This window comes from Malaclemys terrapin, chromosome 1, assembly GCF_027887155.1.
Source record: "Malaclemys terrapin pileata isolate rMalTer1 chromosome 1, rMalTer1.hap1, whole genome shotgun sequence".
NCBI lineage: Eukaryota > Metazoa > Chordata > Testudines > Emydidae > Malaclemys > Malaclemys terrapin.
Window position 1 is genome coordinate 219,795,544 of NC_071505.1, and position 25,114 is coordinate 219,820,657.

The 25,114-nt window shown below is 38.8% G+C and overlaps 1 protein-coding gene and 1 non-coding gene across 4 annotated transcripts in view; both read right to left on the bottom strand.

The window, feature by feature from the left end:
• Positions 1-25,114, bottom strand: part of FRMPD4 (FERM and PDZ domain containing 4) — a 453,075-nt gene that overhangs the window by 220,485 nt on the left and 207,476 nt on the right. The gene's annotated exons all lie outside the window — the stretch shown is intronic.
• LOC128830703 (U2 spliceosomal RNA) lies at positions 14,597-14,781 on the bottom strand. Its single transcript, XR_008443659.1, has one exon. It is a non-coding gene; the product is annotated as a U2 spliceosomal RNA (small nuclear RNA).

A 25,114-nucleotide genomic window follows, 5' to 3' on the forward strand; every position in this document is an offset into this window, starting at 1 on the left:
GACTAGGAAAGAATGGAACCTATATCTCTATACAGAAATAATAGCGGTAGTTCAAAATTTTACATTCTCAGGAGTTATGTTCCACAGCAAACTTATTTGGAAGAGTCATATAGATCAGTGGTTCTCAACTAGGGATGTGTGTACCTCTGGAGTACACAGAGGTCTTCCAGGGGGTACATTAACTTATCTAGATATTTGCCTACTTTTACAACAGGCTACATAAAAAGCAGTTGTGAAGTCAGTACAAACTAAAATTTCGTCCAGACAGTGATGTGTTTATACTGCTCTATATATTATCCACTGAAATGTAAGTACAATATTTATATTCCAGTTTATTTATTTTATAATTATATGGTAAAAATGAGGAAGTAAACTATTTTTCAGTAACAGTGTGCTTTGACACTTTTGTATTTTTATGTCTGATTTTGTAAGCAAGTCGTTTTTATGTGAGGTGAAACTTGGGAGTACACAAGCCAAATCAGACTTCTGAAAGTCTGGAAAGGTTGAGAGCCACTGACAGAGATAAGATCAAGATTAAATGTTAAAGATGGGCTGAATCTGCTTTAAAGTATTTCTGAGAACAATTGGGGTGTAGACAAAAACACACTGTTGATACTATATAGCACAGTCATAAGACCAGTTTTAGATAATGGATGTCAAACCTTTAATTCAGCTTCTAAATCAAAACTTAAAATATTAGCGCCAATCCAAGGCCAAGCTCTACCAATTGCAAGTGGTGCAAGCATTACAACTCCGTTGTGTGTGCTGCAGGGGGCAATCACCAAAATGACTATAAATTTAAGGATGAAATAGTTAGATTTAACTTCTTGGGCTAAGGAAACAGTGAAGGTAAGAGTACTAAATGAATATATGAGGATTGTTGGGAATTAATTGGACAAGAGTAACTGGGTGCCACAAACTCCCATATGCTAACATGGTCAAAAGGTGGCTAAAAGAGTTGGGTGAAAAGGAAGGACTGGAAGAAATTAAAATCTTTAGTCATTGGAAATCAGATTATAGCTGGACAGTTATCTCTTCAATTGTGGATTTGGAATTATACAATAAAACAAAGGGAAGAACAGAACTGTCAAATATGACAACTAAGATTTGTGTGTTTATACATGGCATATGAGGTCAGCATTGCCAAATCTATGCTGATGGCTCTAGAGATGACAACACAGGCAGAGTGGGAACTTTTATATCCCTGAATTTGGAATTAAGAGATCTATGACACTATCCAATTTTGTGGCTATTATGATGGACGAATTGATGGGCATAGTGTTGGCTCTGATCTGGATAAGGGATGTACATGCCCAACTATGATTGCTATCCTATCTGACTCTTTATTGGGTATAATGGTGATTAGAAAGGAAACCATGGAAAGCAGAAATGACTTAATCAATGAACTACTGTTCTCAACTACGAAGATAGCACAATTAGGTAATCATATAGTAATAGTCAGGAGTCCAGGGCATGTCAGGATACTAGTCAATGAAAAGGCAGATAAAGCAGCAAAAAAAAAAAAAAGTACCTTAAAAATGAGGCGGTTGATATAAAGATCCCTCTACGTAAATAGGACTTCAAAAGTTTGGTTAAGAAAGAATTTAAGAAGGAATGACCAGAGCTATGGACCACAGAGGAAAAAAGGGCATAGGTTCTAATAAATAATAATAATAAATTAATGGAGATATCCCATCTCCTAGAACTGGAAGGGACCTTGAAAGGTCATCAAGTCCAGCCCCCTGCCTTCACTAGCAGGACCAAGTACTGATTTTGCCCCAGATCCCTAAGTGGCCCCCTCAAGGACTGAACTCACAATCCTGGGTTTAGCAGGCCAATGCTCAAACCACTGAGCTATCCCCCTCCCCCCCATATTTCTATGAAATATGTCCTAAGCTTGAGGAGAATAGTATACTTAATAGCAATGATAGCACTATAGATATCATCAATGCCTCTCACTGGTCACTGTGACCGAATAGTAATTTATATTTCTGAAACCACCACAAAGAGAAGTTGTGGGACACATGCAAAATCCAAGCAACAGTTGAGTATCTGCTGTGTCAATGCAGGGACGATAATATAGAAAGAAAGATTCTTTATGGAGAACTGAGACGCCTCAAGGTGAAAGAATATAGTTTGAAAGGATTGGTAAGAGTACCAGGAAAGTAGGGTAGCATTAGAAAAGCACTACTTTGCTTTTTTTAAGGATACAAGACTGGGTGAGAATATAGATTTTTGCTTATTCAAAAACTGCAATAGATGGTGGTCAGAAGCTCACATGCTGAGGCTGACACACCATAAAACAACCAGAAATGAAAAGAAAAACAAAACAAAACAAGAAAGGGGTTCCAGTGTGGAATCCAGCAGTCACTCTCTGGGTTTGGAGAGGGAAAAGGAGGAAACCCAGTAATCCTGGCCCTGAGGAAAGGGTTTACCCAGAGCGGCGAAGAAGAAAGCCTGAGGGGAAAAGAATAGGAAGCAGCCCAAAGAAAAAGCAACAAAATCAGAGATTGTGCAGACCTTGCGGGGTCCCTGGGCTGGGAGCAGGGGGTGGGTCCAGGTTCCTCTACAAGCCACTGGGAAGTGGCACAAGATCATGGGAGATCATTGGACAGTTGGTCCAGAGGGACTTTGGTACCCTGGAAGGGGAGGACTATATCATGACCTGACTGGAGAGAGAGAGAGAGAGAGAGAGTCACAGTGTGAGTAACCAACAGAAGGGGGCGCCAGATCGGGTGGGAGCTGATCCACAGATGTAGCCACAAGGAGGTTCCACCTGCAGTGAGTGTACCCCGCTACACTTGTAATAAAATTTTAATTACCCCACTTACTGTATTGTAACTTGTGCTTCTTGTTTTGTGAAGACCAGACATTTAAAGGCCACAGCAAGAACAACATGCTTGAGCAAGGCTCTTCATTTGGCAGAGTATAATTCCTTCCCCTTCATTCTCTTTCTCTAGGTTCCTATTCCATGCCTCTCTTCATGATATTAGAGTGCCTCGCCATGTAGAGTAGTGGGATGTTATCTACCTTTTTCTGTTGACTGTGCAAGTTTCCCAAATGATAATAGGAATAGACCAAGAAATATTACTAGTTATACAAAGATCCTCTCTGAGGGAACATTCAATTTGAGACTAGATGTATAAATGAATCATTTTAAACTATAGGAATTCATACACAGAAGTCAGAGAACGGTGACTAGAATTGTGGCAGGATCAGGAAGGCCAATGTATCCATTATAAGCCACAATTTTGAGATTTAATTTGTTAAATATAAATACTAAAGAGTCAGCGAAATGACAGAAGAAAATACAAGTATAAGCATGCCTTTCAAGGCTTCCTGTCCCTTCAGTAGAGGTAATTCTTCTAATCATTGTCTTTATACTGCTGAACGGTTAAGAACAGAAGATTTAGAATTAAGTACATTAGATGAAGATAGAGAACCGCACTGAAACTTTTACCACGGACTGGTATTTTGCTAAGTGGAAGTGAGGCTGGGGGAGGAGGAGTAAGAATATGTCTGGGATATCATTTGGAGAGTTCACTTTAACATATTTAGCTGCAATGAGCTCCCACTTTCCTGTTGGGTCAGCATAGTGATGATACTTATTAATCCAGTTTGCTACTGTTTGTATAGAGAATAGAACACTTCTCCAGCTCACCTTTTTTAACCTTTGGAACATTGTCAGATGTGTATTTGTAAGTGGGTGGAGAGACAGAACCTATTTCTGGGGCATACATGACAGTGTGGTGAAGTATAAAGGTTTTATCAGCATGAAAGTGGAATAGACACTTGATAACACGTGACAAAGTCTTCAGTAAATTGTGTATGTCTTCCCAAGTGAATGCCGACAAAACCTTCAAACCACACCAAAATGTATTTCGTTTACGCCACATACCTTACAAAAAAAATTATTTTACGTATGATTTAGAGGTCTAAAGCATGTGAACAAAATTCAGGGGGAGCCATAAAAACATGTAAAAGAGAACTAAAGTAGGTTTTCTAGACATAAATAAGTCATGATTTGAAGGTCTGATATGGGGTTTTCTTGGCATTTTTACCTGTAGAAGAGCAGTTACTAACACAGAACTGACTCTTGCCTGCCTTGAGCCTCAGGCAAGGTAATTTGGTGGAAGGACCATTTCACTGGCAAGATTTTTAAAAGTCAGCAGCTGTTTGAAGTTGCTACATGTTACAATAAATCCAAATGAGATGAATTAGTGGAAAAAATGACAGATGAGGTTGTCAAAGGTGCATGATGAGTTTGTTTAGTACATGGCTGTGCAATTTATCAGCTGCACATATGTAATTTTATATACGTTATTTTACACACATACCATGCAACAAGTGTTTTTTCCTCCTAAGTATTTGTTTGACTAACATTTGGGAAATGCCATATGTTCTACAGATGAAATGTAACCGAATTCTTGGCATCCAGGTTGGTTTCTTGTAAAGAAGCATTAGCAGCCTAATATTGTTTTAAGCATGAAAAGCCCTATCTTTTCTATTTAATGGAGCAACTTATTTATTTGGTGTGCTATAAGTAAGGCTATGATTTTGTCACGGAGGTCCCGGAAGACATGGAATCCGTGACTTCCTCTGTGATTTCAACCCCGATGGCTGGGAGCTGCAGGGTCCCGCTGCCTCCCACAGCGACAGGGAGCTGTGAGGCATCCCCACTGCCTGAGGCAGGGGGCCCCCAAGCTTCAAGCTGCCATGGGCAGCAGTGGTACCCTGCAGCTCCCCACCACCACAGTGAGTCAGGGGTATCCCCACAGATACCGGGGGGCAGGGGGATCCCCAACAGCTCCCCATCACAGTGGCAGCAGGCGGATCCCCGACAGCTCCCAGCCGCCAGGAGGGGGCTGAGGGATCCTGCAGCTCTGAGTCCCCACAGGTGGTGGGGGCCCTGGAGCTCCCAGCCACCCCATAGCTGCCCAGCACCTTCCCATTTTATCATGGATATTTTTAGTAAAAGTCAGGGACAGGTCACAGGCTTCAGTGAATTTTTCATTATTGCCCGTGACCTGTCCGTGACTTTAACTAAAAATATCCGTGACAAAATCTTAGCTTTAGCTATGAGACAAATGTCAATATTTTATACAGAGATGGAAAGTATTGAAATTAAATCCATAAAGCCCAAAACATACCAAGTAAAGCTGGTTAAATAAAAGGAAAATGATTTTCCCACCAAAAAAAAAAAACTAAGTAGCTCCCATTACAGTTTCATTACAATGTGTCTGAAATGGATACATCATCCGTTCTTCAGAGGTTTAAAAAAAATTACCAACATTTTTATTGAAATAGTTTTTGAAGTTTTCCATTGACTGAAAATCCAGTTTTCAAATAAACAATCTTTCATGATTTAAAAAAGAATTCTGATAAAATATTTCATAGAAAATTGCACAGAATCCAGAATGTTTTTATAGTAAAGACATCTTTTATCAAGTTTTAGATTTGCAAAAAAGCCATTCATCAACTACAAAAATTTTTTTGGAAAAAGTTTCAAATAGCTGTAATGACAAATAATGTAGAAATAGTGCTCTTTATAGTTTATAACCTTTACACTAAGGATATGTTGTAGTCCATCTATTATTACATTTTCAGGTTTGTTAGAAACTTGAGAGACCCATTTTCTGCATACAACAGAAAACTATAAAATAACATAAATGCTACAGTTTCCGAACACAAGACTATGCCTGAATAACACTGAATGCTTATAAAAGAAAGAAAAGCTAATTCTGATAATAAATAACCTTATATTCTGAGTGAACATAAGAATGGCCATACGGGGTCAGACCAATGGTCCATCTAACCCAGTATCCTCTCTTCTGACAGTGGCTGGTGCCAGATGCTTCAGAGAGAATGAACAGAATAGGGTAATTTTGAGTGATCCATTCCCTGTCATGAAGTCCCAGCTTCTGACAGTCAGAGGTTTAGGAATACCCAGAGCACAGGGTTGCTTCCCTGAACATCTTGGCTAATAATATTGACGGCGCTGAAAGTCCAAATACACTATATTGACTGGTATCAGAGGGGTAGCCGTGTTAGTCTGAATCTGTAAAAAGCAACAGAGGGTCCTGTGGCACCTATAAGACTTCCACAGACAACCTGCCAACCTTAAGCATATTCTCACCAGCAACCAGGCACTGCACCATAACAACTCTAACTCAGGAACCAACCCATGAACAAAGCTCGATGCCAACTCTGCCCACATATCTACACCAGCAACACCATCACAGGACCTAACCAGATCAGCTACAACATCACCGGCTCATTCACCTGCACGTCCACCAATGTTATATATGCCATCATATGCCAGCAATGCCCCTCTGCTATGTACATTGGCCAAACTGGACAGTCACTACGCAAGAGGATAAATGGACACAAGTCAGATATCAGGAATGGCAATATACAAAAACCTGTAGGAGAACACTTCAACCTCCCTGGCCACACAATAGCAGATGTAAAGGTAGCCATCTTACAGCAAAAAAACTTCAGGACCAGCCTCCAAAGAGAAACTGCTGAGCTTCAGTTCATTTGCAAATTTGACACCATCAGATCAGGATTAAACAAAGACTGTGAATGGCTAGCCAACTACAGAAGCAGTTTCTCCTTCCTTGGTGTTCACACCTCAACTGCTAGCAGAGCACCTCACCCTCCCTGATTGAACTAACCTCGTTATCTCCATACTGATTTATACCTGCCTCTGGAGATTTCCATTACTTGCATCTGAAGAAGTGAGGTTCTTACCCACAAAAGCTTATGTTCCCAATACTTCTGGTAGTCTTAAGGTGCCACAGGACCCTCTGTTGCTTTATATTGACTGAATCATCCTTGGTCATATGCTCATTGACAGCCTTAAATAATTCTAATAGATTGGTGAGGCATGATTTCCCTTTACAAAAGCTGTGTTGACAACTCTTCCCCAACTTATCATGTTCATTTACATGTCTGATAATTCTTTTCTTTACTATAGTTTCAACCAGTTTTCCCAGTACTAAAGTTAGGTTTGCTGGCCTCTAACTGCTGGAATCACCTCTGGAGCCTTTAAAAAAAAATCAATTTTACATAAGCTATCCTCCAGTCATCTGGCACAAAAGCTGATTTAAGCAATAGGTTACATAACCACAGTTACTAGTTCTGCAATTTCATATCTGAGTTCTTGCAGAACTCTTGGGTGAATCCCACGTGGTCCTGGTGACTTATTGTTTAATTTATCAATTTGTTCCAAAACCTCCTCTGACACCTCAATCTGGGACAGTTCCTCAGATTTGTCAACTAAAAAGAATGGCTCAGATGTGAGAATTTCCCTCATATTCTCTGCAGTGAAGACTGATACAATGAATTCATTTAGCTTCTTTGCAACAGCCTTGTCTTCCTTGAGAGCACTACTGGATCGTGTATGCAGTCCACAGATGTGTCGGAAAGCATGGTGCAAGCAGGTGGCCTTTCCCAATCTGCTCTAAAGCAAAGTCCACAAACTATGCTGAGTGAATAGTTCTTCTCCTGCCTGGGGTTTGGCTTTATTAACAAAAAACAAACCAAATTAACTGACATTCAATTCAGGATTCCTATCTCAGCCCACACCTTCCATCTAGACAGCCACTCCTATCTCCCTTATATCTGGCCTGTGTAACAAGTCACCTGTCAATCAGCAGAACCCATTTAATCTTTTTCCGGTACTAAATCGGGGAGGGAGCCTGGCGGGAGGAGGTGGGGTGGTGGCTAGATGCGGGAAGGATTCAGGCAAACAATTCCAAGCCTGTTTCACATGGCAGACCTAATACACAGAACCTTGTTTATCTACCATCGTCAGCTCCCTTTAGCCTTCTGCTAGGCAAATTATTTCTTTCTCCTATACTATTCCTGAACAATAATAATGTAGCTGTGCAAAAAATCAATTTATCCAATAATGTTTATTTCCTTTGAAGCTGGTGTTCCTTTAATGTTAACTTTTACACAAATAGTTTCCCAGGTAAATCTAAGGGGCAGACACTTTTCCAAAAGAGAGATGGGATATTATCATAATCTATTTTTGTCTTCAGGTGCCCACTGAAATGTAAGACCTTATTCTACCTTCTTCTAATTATAATCTGTATGGCTTCAGCCAGATTTTGCCTGACACCAAACTGTACAGAAAAATTGTATTCTGCTGGTATAATGGAAATGAATTAGTGAGGGAGATAATAAGCATTACTAACTTTCAGTGATCCCTGAAAATATATTCCTTAATAACACGTTGTTTATCATTGGGTCAGGAGAGAAAGAAAGTTGAGAGCCATTCTGTAAAGACTTTTAAGCTGTGTTTGGTTGCTTAATGCAGCCTCTAGCTTAGTATAATTGAATAATCTTATTATTCAAGCAGATTTAAGGTTTGGTCTCCTACATAGCAAGAGAGTGCCCGAACTCCTGGGCTACAGGCCAGTCTACAGTAGGTGTTTCTCCGTCTCCTGTTGAAGCTATTCCACTTTGTATCAATAAATAGTCCTTGGGGCAAAGAAAGAGTGAAAATGATTATAGCCTGGTGGCTAGGGCACTCACTTGGGAGATGGGACACCCAAATTCATGTTCCTGCTCCAATGACTATTTAATTATTTATCCACAGTGGAAAAGCTTCAATAGGTGAGAATGAGAGCAACCCCATAGCCCGGAGCAAATATCCTCACCCATTCTGTAGGAGACCCAAGTTCAAATCCTTTCTCCCCAGCAAGAGGAAGGGGGAACTGAACAAGTATCTCCCATATTCCAGGTGAGCCTTAACCACAAAGCTAAAATTTATGAGGGAAGCGGCAGCAGCTTCTCCTCCCTCCATTTTGTGAATCTAATCCCTTAAAAGCACCAGCAAAACAAAACATTTTCGGTGGAATTAAACATTTTGTTCCACCCAAAACAGACTTCTTTTGATGATTCACCAAAATTTTTCAGAAATTTTCAAATTCAATTTAAACCCCAACCTTTCTCCCTCCCCCCCGCTCTTGACTTTTTGGAAAATCAAGTGAACCAAAAAATCAATTATTCATCCAGCTCTAGTGGCCTGGCTCAGATGTCTCACTTAGCTACTTCCCAATGCCATTTTAGAGACATACAGCAGAAATCATTTTAATTTTACAGCTTTTTAAAGATAGCAAATCAAATGAAACATAATCCCTTGCTGAGTACCATCTATATGTTAATTCAGTTAACTGAACTGATATTGAGGATTATTATATATATATTTATAAGATATATAGGCACACACATAAAATAATTTGCAATATCAGTTCAGTTAACTGAATTACCCTCAGTTTCTCCAACCCAGGAGCTTCTGTCATTTTGATCCTGGACTGATGTGAATCACTCATTGTTACAATCACCATCACTGAAATCCTGGGCCCATTGAAGTCAATGGCAAATTTTCACATAATAAAAGGTATTTTCTATAAATCTAAACCAATAAATAAATTTCCTCTTTCAAAAAAAGAGCTTCTTACATCTTTTGTCACTATGGAAGCAAACAAAACATGTTCTCACACACATAGGCACACTCCAAATGTCAGGATCAAATTTTTGTCAAATAGGACATCCTTGGTTAAATGAGGCTTATGCCACCTAAATGACCAGTATCTACCTAATAGAGTTTGGTCTATGAATTTGTGTTTGAATGCAGATTCAGAGGAAGGAATATTAATTCTCTAGAACTGCAGTCATAACATTTTCCTGGACATTAATCATTATTCATACTATGGAAGAATGAACATTGCTTTGTAACTGCTACAGAGTATGTCCTGAATGTATTCGTTCTCGATGGTATATACTTCTCTCCTCACGATGATGGACAAACAGACAACGTCTTGCTGCACTTACAATGGAAGTTGGGAACAGAATTCAATTTGCAAATACACAAATCAAATACAACTGAAATAATAAGAACACCACACAGGCTATGCAGAGGAGCAACAAACCTTTTGATAACTACAACACCCAACAACAACAGAACCAACCAAGCACACTGAAAATTTCTGGTAGTTATATAGTGTTTGCTCACTAGACTGAATACAGCACTTCATCATAATATGATTACACTGGAAGTCTGTGCATGTTTCTATGTTTTATTAAGCTCCATATTCACTTAAAAAGGACCAGAACAAGGAATTGTATTTTCTACATGAAGGAAAGATATCAGCCTAGCAGCTGATGATCACATTTTGATATAAAACAGGATATAAAACTTTATGAAACAGTTTTGAAAACACTCATGCAATTTAAGTTATTTTTTCTTCGCTTTCTTAGAATTTGGGGGTTCCCTTGGTTCACTCATAATTAATCAGGTATGTTTAAACATCTTTTTACTATTTCACCCGGCAGTTCTTAAAGGCATGAGTGTCACAGCATATATTAAATATGTATAGAGTCAGACATCGCTTTCATGATTAAAGTCCATTCTCGAAAATGACATCAAAAAGCTGTACAGATTATATACGATAGAATCTGCTAGCTGTTGGATAGAATATATCACAATATGTACATATTTGTTAACAATACCCCAAAAGCAAATAGTGGGCTGTTTCAACCTTTCATTTAAAGCAAAAAACAAAACAAACCTTCGTTGCATGTTACCTTGAATGAAGATCATTAATAAGAAATGTAAGATACAGAGAATAAGTGAAATATGGAAAAGATCAAATCAGATCACACCAAGCACAATATAGAGTTCCACGTTGCTTTTTTGCTTTCATTCATATATGCTGCCATTAACCTTAAATTCTTGGATTTTTAATGTATGTATGTGAGCTATGGCCTGCTTATGCAGGATTATTTCCTGGATACTGAAGACCCACATAGGTGTTTTGTAAAATACTTCTTGGGCCTGCAGACCAGATACTGCCAAATAGGAGTTAACCTCACTTGTCAATGGGTGACACTTGCTTAATGACAACATTATTGTTGGAGGAGATTGAGGGTGAATGCTGACCATAATCTTACAGTGTGGTATGCTCTGGGTGAAAACCTGACTCCGGTAAACTCTATGGCAGTTTTGCCTTTCCAGGATTTCACCCTATAACTTATTACTGTGTGGATACCCTGGGGTGAAGGATTCATGATTACCTTATTGTTTTCCCCGTGACGGTCTGGAATGGAAATGTTTTTTTCTGTTTACTGAAATGGGAGAAATATGGAGCAATTTTCACATATGGCACCCATGGTGAGAGTTTTCTCACATGAAGTAACTGAAATATTTCTGAAGTTTTAAGGGAAGAGGTTAACCTTTTACCACCTTCACAAACATCATGATGCCGTGATGTCCGTGGATTCTTACTGACCAGGCTTTTTTCCCCTGGACTTTCCTACCTTCTTACATAACTGAAGCTTGTTTGCAGTGTTGTAGCTGTGTTGGTCCCAGGAGATTAGAGAAACATGGGTGGTGGTAGTGAGAAAATACCTTTTACTGGACCAACTTCTGTTGGTGAAAGAGACAAACTTTTCCCTAGAGTTATTCTTCAGTACCTGTGTAGCTTGAAAGCTTATCTCCTCCACCAACAGAAGTTGGTCCAATAAAAGATACTACTTCATCTGCCTTGTCTCTCTAAAATGTGAAGTTTGACCATCACAGCAGGATGTTGCATCATGACACAGTATTACAGCAGTCTGAGGATATTTCAGGACTGTTTCAGATCCTGCAAGCCTAAGGATATGGGAACATCCAGCTCAAAATTGGGACAGGGGAAAACATGAACATGCCCATCTGGTAGGGTTTGATTGATTTCATCTCCCATTAATTGGCTCCTCTTACCCCCCTCCTAGCACTCATATATTAGCAATTTACAGCCAAACTAGAGAATTCTTCTTCATTTTTTGTACAATTTTTCTTGTTAAGCACTTAAAATGTAATATAAAAGCACTTAGCCACATTTTTATGTACTGTCTCTATTGTTCAAGTATTAGACTTTCCATTGTATTTTACATCAAAGACAAATGTTAAATAGTTGTTCACCCAACCTGAGTTATATAACACACATTTTTCCAAAGAGGAAATTTTTCAAAGATCTCTTTAAGCAGCAGATATTGTTAGATCTTAAAATCCCATTTAAAAAGTAAGCTCAGAAAATCAATATTGTTTCCATTTTGAAAGAAACCATAAAAAGAAGAAACTTGGTAGAGTTCGAGATTTTGCAATCCTCTCTAATTAGTTTTATGTACCCAATAATTAGTTTAAGTTTTCAGCCCCTCTTTTTCCCCTTTAAGTTAAATTCTTTTTTATTTTTAAAACAAGTTTGATTCTTTTTCTCTCTCCTTTCTTTGCTCCTTAATGTTGGCTCTTCTGTGTGTTTTCCCCTCTAGCATGCTCTGTTCCTTGTCTCATCCTATATTTTCTCTTGCCCCTTTTTCCGCCAGTTTCTTACAAGTGACCCCTCAACTTGAATCCTTTTTTAAAAAGTCCAAAGTGGTTATAGAAAGTACATCCACCCAAGACACCTGGCGAATTGTTGTGGTTTGCTTTTTTTTTTTTTTAAACATTTCTTTCCCCACTTTTGTTGTGAGTGTGGGGAGAGGGGAAGGAGAGAAACCCTACTGAGGCCCTGATCCTACAGGAGGATCCATGCAGAGAACTATTGATTTAGATAGAACTTTGCACTGGCACAGGTATACACACTAATGAATACATACTAATGAAGATCAGGTCACCAGTGAGCTAAGTAATTGACTATTGCAGCAGAAACTGTGAAATTGATCACAGCATATAGAGTTTTCTCTCAAATGCATGAAGTAAAAAAACTGGGGGGAAAACAAAAACATTTTCCCTCTACTATTTCATTTACAGTAATTATAGGTGCAATGTGTAGAAATACGCGGTCAACAATTTTCAGAGAGAATACGATTTTTTTTAAATTAACATGTTCCTGTAAGTAGAATACAAACCCTATTTGAGTTCCATTTTTTAAACCCACATTGTTTAAGTGGGAAAAATTAGGCAAAGTGAGTTCATTTCTCCTTAACAAAAAAAGGGGAACAAACTGAAAATATTTTTTCAAGGATATGTAATTCAGACAGAAATATTTTCTCTATATATGATCCTTTGCCAAGAGTTATTTTTTCTGTACAAATGTGAAAATATCAAAATTGTTGACATTAGAAGGATGGCAAAAATAAAATAGTAGATGCCCATCAGTTTTAAAAGCATTTTGATATTCCCACAACTCCAAAATGCCTTTATTTTACACTTACGTGTTTCAGATTCAAAGTACATAATAAGGAGGTACTAACTTCTGTTAAGATGAATATCAAGAATTATTGATGTGAGGTCATCTGGATTTATTTGAAGGCATAATAAATCTGGATATTCACTGCAATATGATTTAATCATTATAGGCTCTTTTATGTATAGAGATAGTTTCCTGCCATTGGTTTTGGTAGAGTATTTTATGCCTTTTGTAAACTACAGTACCCCATCTGGTGCTTTGCAATGGACAGAGCTATACATCAAGCAGTCTCTTTCCAAAGAAAACATTGCTGGATTGTGGGCTGTTTTTCTATCACTACTGATTCAATAACTAGAAAAAGCACCTGATGTAAACATCTGGAAATGGAATGCAAATCTGATGCAGAGATTAGCCAAATCTACATTATATATTTCCATGTTTACTCTTCTTAAGATCCACATGTTAATTTGAAAGCATAAGTAATCATTAAGGTGTATAATTTGGCATATTTTATAAGCATTTTGTGATATCCTCTTTGTTTGGCTTGTAAGGTTATACACACAAATAAATAAGACTTGTTCTATCAGCCCATTTATATTTACCAAAGGGAAACGTAATGGCTTCTTCATTACATTCTCTTATTTTTATATATATATATATATATACACACATACACACACACACTCTATAGAACTCAAATAATTGGGAGCAGCATACAAGCATCAAATGGCAGAAATTGGCCTACATTATTTAAATGACTGGGAATTCGTTGAATTTTTAGAAAGTAGATTATAGAAACATTTCTTTTTCAAAATATAAAACAGATATCATTACTATAAATAAGAAGCTCAAAAAGCAATTAGATAAGAGCACAACTTAATATTCAGAACTGGTCAAAAGAGACTATTTGAACTTTTTCCAACAGAAAATGGTCTTTTTAAAAAGCAAAAGCTTTTGCAAAAAGCTTCCAGTTTTTTAAATGTTCCATTTTTTCCACTGAAAATTTTGATATTTATATTTTCAGAATCCTCTCACTTCTTTTTTCTTTTTGTCACTAACTGCAATAGAATAAAGTTCTCCCTACCCAACACACTTTTTCCATTTTTCCTTTGGCCATTTGGTAACTTTTCAATAATTGAAGAACTTTGAAAAGTCAGACAGTGGCCAAAGAAAAAAATGAAAATGCGAAGAAAACCCTAGCATTATTTATTCAATTGCATTCAGTATGAAAGAGAGTTAGGGGAAAAATAAAACACAGAAGTTTCAAAATTCCAATTCCACATTTTTTTTGAAAAGTTTCAAAAAACAAAAACAAAAAATAATTTTGAAATGAAAATGACTTCAAAATCTGAATTTTTTTGATCAGGTCTATGATGCTGTACTCTTATTTTTTTTTTTTTTTTATTCTCCCCAAGAGGAGATGCACCGTTCCTGGAGACACTGCAATACCGGGTCAATGCATGGGGTGGACAGAGCAAGCTCCTATTCCATCCCCCTGTTCCAAAAATCAATTTAATATACAGTCCTCAAATAAAGGACATATCAGATACTAAACTGATAAGAACAGATTTAAATTTTATTAGAGAATATTTAAAAATAAAGACGGTACAAACGATTCAATACTACACTTGACCAGAGCTCAGAGAGCTCCCAGTTTTCTCTGCCTCTGCTTTTGGTACGCATATCATTCAGAGGCACCATTAGGTTCATTATCACTGCCATCTCTCTACAATACCTGAAGAAGAGCTCTGTATGGCTCAAAAGCTTGTCTCTCTCACCAACAGAAGTTGATCCAATAAAAGATATATCTCACCCACCTTGTCTCTCTATAGCTCTACCATGACAGTTAGCCAGATATATTCCTTAACCTTGCAAGGTAAAGTAGGTTCAACCAGAGCCTACAGACTGTCTCTCTTCTACTGTGCACTCAAAATGAGATGGCTTCTTTCACCAACGTGGTACAGAGAAAACAGTAAAGTTACAGTAAAGAATTGCTTCCCAAAAGGGACTTGTCATCTGCAGCTAATGTAGGTATTTTCATGAAATGAAAAAGAAACAAAATTAAAGCATGATACACCTTTCTATACTCATTCTTTGAAGCATCACTAAATTCAAACAATAGCAATAGACTTAACTCCATAGTAACTAATACCATTAGATGTTCATTTTTTGCTAGGGATGGAGTTACAACAATTCACATTTCAGGAAATTATTTTTTTATGAAATCCTTAAGAGCTCAAATACATTCCAAGCTGTCTCAGGTAAAAGGCTTTTTTCCCCCCATTCTTTGTCTATAGTTTATTTGTCCCCTTTCTATTGTAAATAATGAACAATGTAATGGGCAAAATGCCCTACCAAATAAATCTATCATTTTGCATAGAAAGTGGCTCGTGTTTGAATGAGAAAAAAGAAAATGGTATAATTTCATAAGATTCTGTTTTCTTGGAGTTGAATTTAGACTAAGAGGAAAGAGGAACTGAAAAGGTCAGTAAATGTACTTCATTTATTTAGGTTTTTTATTTTAATATTTAAGATCTTTATAATACTGTACATTTATGCAGTTCCCTGATGTTATCATTTGAATTATGCATTTTCTTATGCTGAGATTTGGGGATCAGAATAGAACTGCTCGATTTCATTTTATACTCCTCTATTCTGATCCCTGAAATACTTGTGACACATTCCAGTGATTCCTGTAATGATACCTTTAGAGCATCCCACACATTTATATTAACCTTCAGTTGAGTTCACAAATATGTTCCTGAAAAATCCTGTTGCTCAAAAAATCCTGTGTGTTCATCCAGCAGTGTGAGTAAAAACCAACTTAATTGTCCTTACTTGGATGAGATCATATGGGGGGTACACTACATTCTGTTTGAACTGCCCACATCATTCTTTTTTTTATCTATTCCAAGCAAAGGAAAAGAAGCGAATAAAACCTTGCTGTGGCAACAGTGGGAGAGGCAAAGGATTAGAGCTGTGCTATTTAAAGTAGTAGTAAATGTTTGAGTTCAGTCTTCAGCTGACAGTACTGTGAGATATTAAAAAGGTAGGTTGGGGGATCTTTAGCTGTGGTCACTCTGTCACAGCCAAGTCCCACCATGGCATTTCACATCCATAGTGAAAGACAGGGCTGAGGTTTTATTTACAGTATTTATTAATCACGTCTTCCCACAATAGGAACAGAGGCCCTTGTCAATGCTTAATTTTGTAATTATGGACTGTGTTTGATGGCTGGATGGGTGTAGACTGTGAGGGATGTTCTTAAGGGATACTAGATATCCAGCTCTGTGGAAGAGATGCATCCCTGTGTGTTTTACTTTGTTTCCTCTATAGCCTCTGGTTCACTTGACTAACCTCAGTAGCAGAAGGGCTAGATGCCCACAGAATCCATCTACCCCAGACCTCCAAACGCAAGTGTCCTACTCTGGTGAAGGGCAGCAGTTCTGTGGTAGGATGGTGACCATCGATTTGAAAGTTGGAAATTCTGTCTGAGGTTGTTTAAAAGGATTCTTGATTGTATGCTTCCATCTTTGCTCGTAATGCATTGCTTTCTAGAATCTTTTGTCTGTCAGATGGACCTTACTTACTTGGAAGTCCTTACTGGTTAACTCAGTTCTGTCCCTTTAATGGCTACCACCTGGTGGCTAAGAGGACAACAAGCATTAGAGTAGGAATCTAGAGGAACAGGGGAATAGAGACTGTGTCTGAAGGGGAGAGAGGACTGATTCTCCAAAGTTTGTAGTGGGCATGGTAAGTGAAGGTCAAAAGACTTTTTCCAGATGTAGACCAGCGATCAACATTTATTCTGGTCCTCTCTGGGGTTCCATCTGTGGAACATAGAACACTGGCTGACAGGGACCCGACTGACCCCGTAGAAAAGTTCATGCTGATTAATGCATGTTCTTTGGATAACGAGGTTGTCATAAACCATAATTCAATCATAAGGTCCCTGACTTTGCATGCATTACTGAGATTTGTCTGGATGATTCATCAGAGTTTATTGGCTCATCTTTCATTGGTAATATACTCAGTTTGGAATGAGCACAGAGAAGGCTGGGAAAATAGTGTAGCTGTGCTGATTGCATTTATCCTCATATGAAGGAGGACATTCAGCTCAGAAGCAGGTCTGAACGTGTCCACACAGCATGAGAATCCCTAGATAAAATTAAATCTGGGATAGTCCTACTGCACTGCAGATCTCCCCATCTGACAGGAAGAGAGGTTTTTGTCCAGTATGGTACCGGAGACAGCAAGTCTTTTGTTCCTTAGTTGCAGATGATTGCTCTGGTGTGTTGACTAGGGGCATGGCTACACTTGCAGATATAGAGCGCCGGCAGTTAAACCAGCCCTTGGAGATCACAGCAGGGAAAGCACTGCCATGTGTTTACACTGACAGCTGCAAGTGCAGAGGCGTGGCCACATTAGCAGCTTTTGCAATGCCACAGAGAGCAGTGCATTGTGATAGCTATCCCAGTATGCAAGTGGCTGCAACGTGCTTTTCAAGTGGGGGGTTGTGTGGAGTGTGACAGGGAGCGTGTTGTGTGTATGTGGGGGGAGAGAACATGTGTTTTGGGGGACAGAATGTGTCAGCATGCTGTCTTGTAAGTTCAGATAGCAGCAGGGGGAAGGGGAAAACCCCAACATCAGTTCCCACTCTCCCACCTCTCTCTCTCACACACACACACACACACACACACACCCCTGCCTGTGCAGCAGGAGCATTCCACAGTAATGGGTTGCTTTGTCCCGGAGCAGATAAGCATGCCGGCTGTCAGAAACGGAGCTTTGAAGGGGATATCCGCATGCCTGCAGCCGAGTTCAAAACAATGACGAGAGTGACCACTTGACTTCGGGGGATTATGGGATGTTTCCAGAGGCCAGTCACAACCCAGTAATGCAACACGTCATCCACACTGACACCCCAGTGCTCCAGCACTCTATGCTTCTTGTGGAGGTGGATTACCAGGAACACTCCGGCTGCAGAGTCCAGACACTCTAAGTGCCTTGCCAGTGTGGACACCTCAGGAGTTAGGGCACCCGGGGCTGATTTAAGCGCTCTAACTTGCAAGTGTACCCAAGGTCTAAGGTTCTCATGGCCACTATGGAACTATTCCAGGCAGTGGATGGGTCCATGTGTATGCACATTTTCGATCTTATTTTTGGACTGGGAGTAAAAACTGAAGTATGAAGACTACAGTGCCCCAAGGTCTTCTCCTAGTCAGATCTTTACCTCCTTCACACTGAGGTTAGGGCTCATTTTTGCACCCACCATGGTTGATGCACTGATTGGCCTCCAGAGACTAAAGGATACTAGCTGTGTTACAGTTACATTGGAGATAAAATACCATGCGGCCAGTGGTCTATTCTATAAATGTCCAGGTAAAACACTGTCCTTATCCTTTTGGTTTTATGTTATTTACTTATTTATTGCTTGGTATTTTTTGTCCAATAATTATCTCAAATGATTGTACGTGTGTTCAGAGGCCACAGGAGGAAGAGGGGTATCACACTACACTCCAAAACCCGTTCCCTTTTCCCTAGGGTTACCATATTTTGAGTGTCCAGAAAGAGGACACTCCATGGGCCCCGCCCCCGCCCCAACTCCACCCCTTCCCCAAAGTCCCCGCCCCAACTCCGCCCCCTCCCCTGCTTCCCACGAACATTTGGTTCGCGGGAAGCCTGAAGCAGGTAAGGGGGGGCGAGTGGGGGGAGGAGGCGCGGCCCAGTCTGGCCCCCCCGGCGTCTCCAGCCTGGGTCGGCTCGGGCCCTGGGGTGCCGGCCCCGGGCCAGCCCCCGGCCGAGCACTGCCAGCCCCCGGCCCAGCACCCCCGGCCCCCGGCTCAGCACCGCCGGCCCGCATGTCCCGATTTTCCCGGACATGTCCGGCTTTTTGGCATTTCCCCCCGGACGGGGATTTGAAGTCCAAAAAGCAGGACATGTCCAGGAAAAATCCGGACGTATGGTAACCCTACTTTTCCCTCCTGTTTTTGCAAAACATCTAGTTTCTTGTTGGACTGTTAAAATGTTTGGAATAATAACCCATCTAATGCTATTCTATAGCCTGGTTTACTGATACTTTCAGTTTTTAAGTCATACACATGGCAAGAATCCAAATAGCATTTAATTTTTTATATGGGTGCCAAATCACAATACAATAAGTCACAGACTGCCTGAAGCGGAATATAATCCATGATGTATAGATTTTTCTCCCTTTCTTTTACAGGTTCAGATAATGGATGGGAGATTTCATAAGCTGTTCTGCATCATAGGATTCGGTCGGAACTAACACACTGAAACCATTAACTTTTTCATAGCAAAACTGATCCATTAAGAAAGGACAGGTAGTGTATGTAAGCCAGATGGAACCATAAAAAGACTAGTACCTTGTTGTTTAGCAGAAAACGATCCCATTTTACAATCAGCTGAGTGTTTAAAATATGTTCCTAATGTCCTTACTAGCTTTCTAAGTTTAGGGAAGTGCTACAACATACTAACCAATCCGTTACATAAACTTGAATTTTATGCATAGATGCACTCAGTATTACTCATCTTTAAAAAGTGTTTGAAGTGCTCATAATGGCATTTCTGATACAGTTAGTACTGACATGTATGTTAACAAGGGGAGATGGGAGAGTTGGAATGTATATTGCTAGAATGTCAATTACAGACTTTCATAAAATGCAGCATGCTTTCTACGAATTTTAATTTTTAATGGAAATTTAAAAAAAAAAGTTTTCTATTTTCAGCTCTGATTCTTCCCAGCAGTCCTCTCTGACTTCCACCCTTCAAGACTTTTACTGTTTACTAAGCTCTCTTTGATTAGTAAAACTAAGAAAACAGAACTGCAAATACTTGCCGACTACCACAACATAGACAGCATCCTCAATCTAGTGATGACAAGTTTTTGAACTGCATGGCTTCAGTTTTGGGAAATAATACATTATGCCACTAATGCCGCTGAGGAGAGCATGAGCTAAATAAAATCTCAGGGATAAATTTATAATAGATTAATCTGATTGTATGCACCATCCATCCTGTTTTACTCCATTCATTGTCTATGATCCTATTTGCAAGAGTAAGCAGTTGCCAAATTTGAACATGTGATAGGCTACAAGTTACTGCTAACCCACCTATGTAATTTAGCAGGAGTAGATAGCTCAGCAATATAGTGGCTGCAATCATTCTTCTCCAGCAGACCTTGGGGAGTGGTACTGAGTAAACTGCTTCCATTTTCCAAAGACCCACACTTCTGGGGTACCACAGAGACCCTATCCACACTTCTCTTTCAATATCTACATAATACCATTGAGAAAGAGAGAGTAACAGGCCCTGAGCTAACACCATGCCAATGATATATACATACTGACACTCCCCATTCTCAACCAATACAACTACCCTCACTACTATGATGGCAGAATGCCTACAAGAAATCAGTTCTTGGACGAAGAGCAGCTGGCTAAAGCTGAATCCAGGAAAGATTTAAGTGAGACTGGTCAGAAAGGGGAAATGCTTTAAAGAACTAGCTTCCACTGAAGGCATACGACTCCTATTCATCAAAGTGGTGTGAAGCCTCAGAATCCTCTTTGATTTCTCACTAAGCTTGGATAATTTGCTAGTATCAGTATCTAAAAGTGATATCTTTCACTACACCTTGCTACAAAATTTTGTCCTCCTGGGAGGGCCTGGCCACAGTGATCTATGGATTTGTCACCTTCAGGTTGGATTGTTGGAAATGACTCTCAAGCGGAATGTGAAGTTATTTGCACAGGCTCTTGCTGGTCCAGACTGTAGCTGTCCACCTTCTCCATATTCTAGACATCCATAAGCACATCAGATCTGTGCTTATGCACCTTCACTGGCTCCCAGTTAACTTTCAATGCCAGTTTATGGCATCGGTTCTAATTTTCAAAGCAAGCAATGGATCAAGCCCCAGCTACATTAAAGACCCCATTTTGATCAATGAACCACTTGGACAGCCGTATCCCTCTGTGGCAATGCAGATTTCAAGGCCCAGGAAGAAGCACATAAGATCTGGGGATAAATCATTCTTGGTAGAGGGGATCCAGCTAGAGAACAAACTTCCAGAAGAGATCAGGCAAATCCAGAATATGACCATCTCTAGGAAATGCTGTAAACTATCCTCTTTGAAAAAACTTTTCCACAAGAAGCATGACACTTACAATACTGATACTTTCTTCTGTGCAATAAACCCCTCCGAATCAAAACAAACCTGAAAAATGTACATTAGTAAAATAGAAAAGATTAAAAACAAAAATGCTGACCCAAAAAGGGAGAAGTTCCATGAACTATACTATTGCTATTGATTTTGATTTTACATGGGAGCTGCTCAGATAGTATGGCGATGGGTGACAGCATACAATGAGAGAGACAGAGAGAGAGATTGGATTCTGTGAATCGTTTAACAGCAGTATCTTAAGAGTTTATATTTCAGAATATTAAGCAACGAACACTATATAAGGCTGACTACATGGGTAAAGGTCCGTCCTGCAAAATGAGCATCCAGTTCCTACTGTTACATATTCCTATTTCATATTTATAAAAAGGTGTCAGTTTTCAATTATGACCCAACAAAGGCAGTGCTGAAAGCTGTTTGTGTCACTTTAGTTTTGTAGTTAAGGTGCAAAATGTAATTTTACACATAAAGGTAAAAGGGATTATGTTGTTCCAAATTATTCACCTGAAACCTTAATGCTATGAAACTATTACACTCAAACTAGCATTATCAAATACTTCATAGGATGCTTTGTCTGCAAACACTAACAACGACCAAATATGTCTGAAGCTGAAGCAGTATATTTATTAAATATTTGCATAAAACAAAACCACACGTTATTTTCTAAAGGAGACATCATTTTAAAGGTAGACTGCAAACAGTTTGGGACAATTATACTTTTTATCTGAAAGTGAATGAGGCTTTGGCTCCACAGTGACTTACACACTTACAAAATTTTACCTTCTCTTTTACCGTTTTTATTTGAGGCGCACTGCATTTATCAGTGGAGTTCACTCATTTTTCCAAAACCTGCATAATTCACTTTTAAAACAATACTGGGATGGCTAAGTTAATTAAGAAAAGCAACTAACTTACAGTACTATGATAGCATTCCTACTTGGAAACCCTTACGTTAAACTCCAGAGCTATCTTTTAACCCCCCAGCCAAACCAACAATTCAAATACACCACTTCCTGTCAATCTGTAATACACTCCATGCATGAACCATTGTGTCTAATATGATACATTATACACCATATAAAATAGGAGATAACCCCAGTGTTATTTATTGTTAAACTGCAAGTCAGAATGTTGGGGGGCAGGGGTTAAATGTGACATATGAAGGATGAAGAGCTCTGTGAAGCTTGAAAGCTTGTCTCTCTCACCAACAGAAGTTGGTCCAATAAAAGATATTACCTCCCCCACTTTGTCTTTCTAATATGAAGGATGAGTCAGTTGAGAAAATAAATCCTTGAACTCTAAGACATCCAGCTTTACAGAAGGGAATACTGCCAACCAATGTAGCTGAGATTGCTGATCTAACTTCCAACACACAACAATGTCTTTTAGGATGTTCTATATTTTAAAAAATGCTGTCAAGGTAAGGGACTGGATGTCTCAAGGGACTAGCCATGGATATTGAGACTTTTACAATATCCCTTTGCCTGTGAGTGGAATCCAACCCAGGTTGGTATGATACAAATAGCTGCTATCTAGCAGAGATTCTTTGGCTATGTGAAATGAGTTGGTGGTGTCAGCAGAGTTCTCAAATAAATCATGTCCACATTCCGTAAGTCACCACTATGATTGACACTAATTGGCAACGTCAGCAGAAACTCCAAGGATTTTGGTGACATGGGGCCTGATCTACTATCTCAGTATTAGTGATGGAACCACTAGACCAGAGTTAGACAAATCTGAAAAGGAAACTTAAAGCATCTTCTACTCAAACTGTTCTGGAAACCAGAGTATTTCAATCCTGAGAGAGACATCAATATACCTGTACATTTCAATTCTGTATGTATGTTTAAATAAAGGAGTAGTTTCCAATTCTCATACCTAAACTAGTCTAAGTGAAACATTTAAAATACTCTTCATTCCACAACATTTAGAAAACGGCTTCAGAAAACTATTCAGCAATTTTACTACCCAAACAAACTGGTTTTATTGCTCAGAGGGAGTAACACGTCTCCCATTAAACACTAACGAGAGCTGCACTGTAAATGCTCCATGCTCAAGATGAGATTAGATGCCAAGAAGTTTGATAATTGATGGAGTGTCTTATTTTCTTCAGTCCTTTGAAGAAAACTGAAAATCTCTTTTTAATGCCTCCATACCGTACTCACATATACATTAATTCATTTTGGGTGCATAAAAATAGCTATTCAGCAAAGATGTAACTCGAAAGAAAAGAGACAAGCAGAAACTATATAACGAGCCTTCAAGAACTCAATTGCATACACCCAGCATGGGTGTAGCATGGACCTGAAATGTGAAAGAAGACAAAGGAAAGGAGATAAATGCATGTTAAGACTATCTCACAGATTCCTCAAAGATAAGAATATATGAAAATGTAACTATTGACTATTACTCAATGGACCAAATTATTACTTTCCCAGCTAGACGCAAGACTGGAAGGTATTACTATGAGAGGCAGCCAAGCTTCGGATTACATGTGTTTTCATCAGTTTCTCAAGGGAGTACTTGTCAACTGGCCTAATCTTTCAGGAAATTAGTCCCTTATCTAATCTGCACTAGAAAAATGGGGCGGGGGGGAGAGGTGCAAGGAAATCTAAAAAAAGTAGGTCAATTTGAGATTCAACCTTTGGAACAGCACTTCCTTCTCCTATAAAAGCAAAGTGATTACAAATAATCCAAATTATTATTTTTTAAATCTAAAGATATTCAATAATGTTATTCCTATCTTAACAGTTGGCACAGAAAAAAAGAGCTGCTCTACTATGTACTGTGGAGCGTGAACATGCTAAATAATACATTACTGTTGGGGATACTGACAGAGCAACTGTAATTCTGGTTACACTTTAGAATAGTTTTATAAAATCTAGTGTGGAGAAGTTCCGTTTCATGTAAACTGTGAAATTGAGGGCACTGAAATTGTACATGGGTTTTTTTAAAAAGTGGCACACATACAGGAAGAATAGTGGAACTAATATAGGTCTCAGGATGCAGGTGGCTTCATTCTAGGTTAAACCCTTCCATATTAATTCAATTGTTATCTCTAATGTTTCCTAAGGCTCCAGATTGGTGTTAGCATTATTCATATCAGTGAATAAGTTTTGCCCGATTCCAGTTAAAATGTTAGATAATAATGTATATTCCACCAAATATATCAAGTAGAAACAAACATTCTTTTTTCCATCTTGGTAAAGTTCTAGGAAATCCTATTTGTAATTTTAACTTGATGGAGAAAACACACAGTTTGCCCCCTCTATTATACATAAGAAGCTTTCAAAACATTCAGGTTAAAATTGCAATACCATCATAACACAAAGCAGATGCTACAAATCCATAATTCTTGTTGGATAGTTTTATCTATTATTTAGTTCCACTGGGAAATAGTCTAAATGGTCCATGAACATTAATGAGTGATTGCAGGTTTGCGGTCACCCATTAAAGCTGAAAATGTAAATGATACATTTTATTTTGTAGGCTTTTTTGCATGAAATATTAATACAACGTTGTAACATTTGTAACTATCCACTAACAATCCCAAATGATGCAGCAGCCCATAATCTGGGAGCACAACATTTTCTATATCCATCCCCCACAACAGAATTAATCTGCAAAACTACTTGTTCTAAAGTGAACAAAAACTCAAAATAGAAGCTTTCAAGTCAAGTCTATTGATTGGCTTTTTTAGCTTCTTTATAAAAGGAAAGAAACTAATGGAGACATT